Below are 6,831 nucleotides of genomic sequence, written 5' to 3' on the forward strand. Positions count from 1 at the left end.
AGAGAGAGAGAGAGAGAGAGAGAGAGAGAGAGAGAGAGAGAGAGAGAGAGAAATATGTAATCAGCATACATTTATCGGCTATAATCGCATCCACTATAAACATCCTAGATTCGACTCGATTAATCTATCGCTCGCACGCGTTTTATATCAGAGATAATGACGACAGGTTAATGATAGACTCATTAACGAGGTCTCGTATCAAACGGTTCCGTTTAGCATCAGATATTTAAGTAACAGGAAGCGAAGTGGTAATGTCGAGCTATCTACTTATGTGTATCGCGAATCGCGAGACTCGCGTCGCGCTGATACGCGATTAGCCGCTCTATTTATGGCACCTCGTGTCGGCTCACGTGCTTTTTCAAGTGCTCCAAACGCCGTCGCCGTTACGGGGCGCGTTTGTGCGCAGATGCCTATCTGCACGGGTTTGCACGAAATTTTTGGAATGTCCGGTGCTTGGAGAAATCGAGTGTTTATTACGCTCGTTACGTTCGGCCTGATCGATACATGCGATCATCAGGAAGCGAAGGATTCGAGAAGCCGAAGAAAGATTCAACGATGTGAAACTAGAGATCTTAGGACTCCTCCTCCTCTTCGCCGAGACCGTCTTGATTTATAACGTTGGGAACGAAAAAATGTACGTTCAAAATTCTTGCTGATATGTCGCAACAAAAGACAAAACTATACTTGCGCTCAATCGAACAGATTCTGTAAAATAATCTATATATTTTACTTTTACAATTAATAAATAACTTTTAAAATAATTAATTCATAACTATTAAATTAGCATGATGGAATCATGACAAAAGATAGGTCGAAAAGATGGATTGCACATTATGTTAATTTTACGGTAATTTATTGATTGTGGGGTAAAAAAGAAATGTGTGTGTGTGTGTGTGTGTTTGGACTGTTTTGCCGATTTGTTCGATCGTGGTTGCAAGTGTCACTGTGTGGATCTCTTTACTTCAATGTTTTTGCAAAAATCTTGAGCGTGTATTTTCTTGTTTCCATTATCAATCAAGAATCCCAAAGCGAGAAAACAGGAGGACTGAATGAACCGCGGAAAATACATAAACTTACGAAAAAGACATGAAGGCGTGCGATTGGTATGAATCGAATGTTACGTTAACGAGCTGGTCGCGCGAGCTTGAACGGATACGAAGCAGTTCGTAGCTATCGCTAGCATGGACGGAGCCCATATATGAAGCAGTAAGCAAGGTAGCCCACACCGCCCTGTAATTCAGACGCCGCAACATCCAAATAAAGAATTCATAATGGCGATGATGACCACCGCCAATTTTCTCGATATATCCGATACACCAATAATTCAGGTAATCCCTGGATGGAAATGTAAGCGTGCGATATCCTTCATTGTCCTCGGTGCGCTTCTACGAGAGTCTACGAGATCCTAACGCGACATTAACGAATTATCGTTTAATCGAGTCTAACCGAGAGCTATCCCGCTCTCGTATCTCCAACTCTCGGATGAGTTCCATTATCGCGATCGGAAACAAGGAGGTCGTCCGTGGCATTCGGTGTACAATTAATTCGGCAATTAATTTACTGTTCGTTTAATGTCGCGAGATACCGTATCCTAATTATTTTCGATATATTGCCCGCTGTTAAATGGCATTGCGAAACGCGCGCGCTCGTTAAAGACGAAGCACTCGGGAATCGGGCTTATTCGGCGGCGCACCAACAGATTGTACGGGAAATAAATGTTATTACATCGGATTGTCGAAATATTAATTTCGTGGTAATTATTGTCCGGTAGCCGGCAAACCGCCCTGCTTCACTCACCGCGCTCGAGAAAGCCGAACTTTTAATCGATCCGATTAAAAAACTCGTCTCTTCATTCCATTTAATTGAATCTCGCGATGAGTCTCTCTCTTTCTCCTTCTTTCCTCCTCTTTCACCTTATCAAGTCCTCGTTCATGACGCCGCGAGATGAGAAAGAAACAACGACAACCGATCGACAAATAAGAAAGATCGGGGTTAGTTGGTTACCAGAATAAGTTGGCAAAACCGATTATTTCCGCTATTTTTTCTAATGATTTTAAAATCCCTCTAATTTTTTTTTTTTTTTTATAAAATGAAACTTTCTTCAAATGCGCGCCATTTCTATAAATATAAATATTTTAAAAATCCTCTACGTACTTCTCTAGCTGTTGACATGTAGATGACAGAAAATTTTGCTTTTTTGTTTTAGATCAACATTTGCGACATTTATGCTGCGAACCCCGAAGCCCCGTTTCGAAAAACACGCTCATGTTGACAGGGCTCTAGCGCCGCCATTTTGTAATGTATGTTGACATAAAAATTTGAATATACACTTTAAAACCTGTAGAATAAAGCCTTCCAAACAAGGATGCCACTTTTAGCTCACTTACAGCAAGCAGCAGCGTGTGGAGGGGATACGTACACAAGCGAGTGACAGTGTACGTGCGAGAGCTTGACTCTCGGCCGCCGAAGCTTGTTCACCGGCTCGCCTGTGTGTGTATCCCCTCCACACGCTGCTGCTTGCTGTAAGTAAGGTAAAAGTGGTATCCTTGTTTCCAAATGGATTTCAGATTCATCTCTTTATTTGCCCACAAAAAATTCTCCAAAAATACGCTTAATTTTCGCTAGAGCGCTGTAATCCCTAATATACGTTGCTGTAGAATTTACGTACGTTAGCCTAACGGGGTTAGATGACCTTCTGAGCGACCACTTCGTGCTAATCGATGCGTCCTATATATCACGTCACACTATTTCCGTACAAAAATACTCAGCAAAGTTGGTTGAGCGCGCGCGTCATCGAGCGTGCTACCGATCGCCAAAGAGAGATCGCCGCGGTGCGCTTACTCGCGTTCGCGCGTGCGAGCGCATTATCCGGCCGTTGTTTTGCATAACCCGCCAGAAGATACCTCCGTAACGGCTCGCAGGGCTCATTTTCCCGGCATTGACACGCCCACGTAATTCGGACTCATTTACTCGTTGACTCGCTTAACCCGCAGCCAGTCATGCGTCAGTCAGGCCGGTCAGCGCGGCCAAGCCGGCCGTGCTTGGAGTGCCGCAGATCCATAATTTCGATTCGAAGCGTTTCAGCACGCGAGAAACGAGTTTCCGTCGCTCTGCGCGATGTAATTAGACGTGGATCTAGGCTCCGGCCCATCAGCGGGGCCTCGTTAATGCGATATCTCTCCGAGCCGCCGAGCGCTCAAAGTCTCTCTCTCTCTCTCTCGGCCACGGTGAGAGAGCCGCCGATCCTAGCACGATCCTCTCCCGCCTGCGCGTTTCTATTTCGCTCGTTGTCCTTTTTTCGATTCCTCATAGACTGACTTCTTTCACGTGGCTGATTTCTACCTGCGCGCAGTCTTTCATCTCGTCTTCGCCAACGAGGTCCATTTACACGGCGGGAGGACTTCTTTTGGGTGGACCTAGGCTACGCGAGTGCGTAGCTAACGAGAGCTCGTAGCTCCGACGATGGAAGATTAATATGTGGGAGTGTTTGGGTAGAGAGTGGGTGGGGGATCGAGACGATATATTATTCGCGCGGTCGGGATCCTGTGCGAAACGCGCTGCCTCGGTTAGATAACGGACGACGGTTCTGTGGCTGGGCCATAACGGTGTTTCTTCCGTGCTTTATGATTTTGACAGTAATAATAAGATCACGAGACAAGATAATAGTAATGAGAGTAGTACAGCGTGACGCACCGCGTGTCGTGGCAGAGACATGCGTTATTTCTTCAGCGTTTGCCGTCTGACGCAAAGTTTGTCCTGAAGTGTGCCGCGATCTTGTTCCCTTCCGCGGAAAAGAAAACAAAAACACGCCGGACGAGACGACAACGCACCTCGCGTTGCACTAATTGCGGCGCTATTAATAGCCGCCGCTAACGCGGGGTTAAGCAGACGAAGAAACCGAAGCGCGCTAAGTGATTAATTCTTTCACACGCGCTATCAGATGAAACTCGGCCTGGGAAACCGGCGCGGCGAGCCGATGGAAGGCAGCGAGAGCATAGGTGTGCGGCGAGCGGTTCGTCGTCGGCATCGTTGGCGCGAATGGGACAGCTGATGGGCCGGTGTCCCCGAAGGCGATCGGCCGAGACCAATCAACGTTCGTTCGTCCGTCCGCGCCCTAATGACACCTGCAGGCTAAAAAGCCATGATATTCAACAGCCGGACGCTAACGAACTCTACTGCGCGCCGTATGAGCCGCGCTGGAAATACACGAGAGAACGCGACTGCGATATAGTATACGCCAAGTGCAACTTGTTCCCGGAGTTGATTTCTTGAAGCCTCGCTTGCTCCGACGAGCATGGCGTTTGTGTGAACCTTGAATAAAAAATTTGCGATCTGCGACTAGTGTTTACTTTTAGATCTATCAATTGTATCCACACATACACTTGTATCAAGAACTAGACTGTTAAAACTTAAGAAAATACATGAGTCTGGGAAATATGTACAGAATCCATGCGTCGGAAAATCAACTGAACGTTTCGATTGTCATTCCGACATTTTTCAGTGGAAATGGAAAGAAAGAAGAATACATGAGTGTTACACAGTTGTAGATTTACCGTACCGTTAAATGTAGAATACCGTAAGGACACTCCATGCCTGAAGAATGACACGAGAGTAAATAGTACAGTAATTTCTCCCCACTTCTTGGGTCATCTGTGGATTTAGTGTGTTTTACAATCGCCAACTTGCATGGGCTCTTGTTGACCTTTCTGATCTAAGTTTGATTGTGCATCAGAGGGCTTGACGATTTACTCAATATTTTCTCTACTGATTTTCTGACATCAATCTTTTGTGTCATTAACCTGCCCTTAACATCAAATCCTTAGTAAGATCTACTTGCAACTATGTCCAAAAGAAATTCGGTAGGGTGAAACGAACGAAAGCGTCTAATGATCCCGAAATCCTCGCATGACACGTGAAAATTACGCGTATGGGATATCACGTCGAACATCACGGTGGCGCGCGGCCTGGTTAACGAGACGATCGCGCGCGAGTGTTCCCCAAGCGGTAATCTAATAAGGGCCGATTTGCCGCAAAAAGGGCCGCGTGCGTTCGTTAATTCCACCTTGTTTCGCGGATCACTCCGGGAGAGCGAGCAGCGGTGTTCGCGAGGCGCTATGCGTGCGTATAGAATGATCACGAATTACGATGACGTCAGGTTGACGGAACGGAACGGGCACCGGATAGGTTAATGGTAAGGAGGCTCGGGACCGAGGTAGGGTCTGCCAGCGGCTCGGCTCCTGATTACAGACCACCGGATACTCTACACTCTCGCTCTCACTTCGGTTATTGTACCGAGCGGTGCCGGGACACCACTATAGATCACCGGCCGTCCAGCAGTTTGTCCGATCGGCGCGGCGGCGGCCGAGAGAGGTGTTGTAACTCGTAAGCGTGGAGGTGGTCCACGGCATTCCAGTTTCACGAGAAATTTATCGGTGGCGTTCCGCGCTCTCCCACCCCCTCATCGCGCTCAGCCTTAATGGGACACCCGAGCTTGGTGCTTCCCTGCTTTGCGCTCCTCGTCCGGATCATATAGGATCGACGTGATCCGATAGATCCATGAACAGTCCTGAGCCCTAGACTCAAGGGACTTGTGAGATCTTCCGTGTATTGATTGAGGTTGAAACGCGCTTGCGTACTTAGACTGCACGCAAAAAATTTTTTACTTTATTAACCCTTTAATTCATGTACATTTACTTTGGGGCCCCTACAAATTTTTATATTAGTAAAGCAATGATTCCGTCATTATAATACTGTCTATCTAAATGAATGAAAGATTATTTAACTTTGAGTGACTTGACTGTCACTCCACTTCACTTTTTGAGTGAAATTTTACTTGACAAAATTTAGAGAACGCCTAAGTATCATTGGATCCTTGGATCCGTTTATCTAAGACCTCGAATCTGCAGATAGCAACAGTCTTGATAGATTAAATTTTCGAATTCTTGTATCATAATTCCATCTTAGAAGCAGTAGTAGTAATAGAAATTGAGCAAATAGGTATGAAAGATGAACACCTCTTAAGAACATCTGGAGATGTTACTCCTCTGTGTCTTTTCGCTGGTTCTTTGAGGTTACAGTAACAGTCCCAAATTGACGAAATTTGCTAAACGAAGCAAGCTAATAATCCTTATTTTGAGAGATCACCGGTTCCACAAACACGTATCCCAGTATTCTATATCCTTTGCACACTAATGCTGGACATTGTCATAGTATGGGTGAACTTTCTTCTTTGTGCGTTTCACGCAACCTGCACAGCGGATGTTCCGGCAAACCACGATAGTGGAGGTGAGCTCTCAGAGTTGCATGGCCCATTAAAAGATCAATTTTGTATTTTTTGCTGTCCAAAGCTAGTAATTCATTTGTCCTACTAGTCAAGGGTTCCGACACCAAGAGAGTTTGGATTAACGTAATCTCAATTCCTATCCAACTCTTTGGATATGAACTTTTGAATCCTTGCATTCTGAGATCCGCGCGAGACTGAACAGTGGTATAGTTGCGTGCTAACATGTCTTTACACACGCACTCGCTCTTTCCTGCAATTGGCAACGACGTCTTATGGTCCAAATGGCTCTAAATAGATTCCTTCAGGCGACTGTCGATATAGGCTGCTGTCAGAATGCGTAATATTTTGAATACGATCGTTATGCAGCCTGCCCTCCAGTTAAGGGAGATTTAGGCATAGGCCGGAGCCGAGGTAACGTCCGCTAGACGCGCTGCGTGGCATGTGTATGTCGGCTCAGGCAGATTAGAGGCTGCGAGATAATTAAGTAGCGCCTTCGAATAACGCCCAGCTACACAACACGCCGATGCCCGATATATTCGTGTCTCGGA

Source organism: Odontomachus brunneus, unplaced genomic scaffold (assembly GCF_010583005.1).
Source record: "Odontomachus brunneus isolate Ranch 3 - 2012 unplaced genomic scaffold, Obru_v1 Obru_scaffold_334, whole genome shotgun sequence".
Lineage (NCBI taxonomy): Eukaryota > Metazoa > Arthropoda > Insecta > Hymenoptera > Formicidae > Odontomachus > Odontomachus brunneus.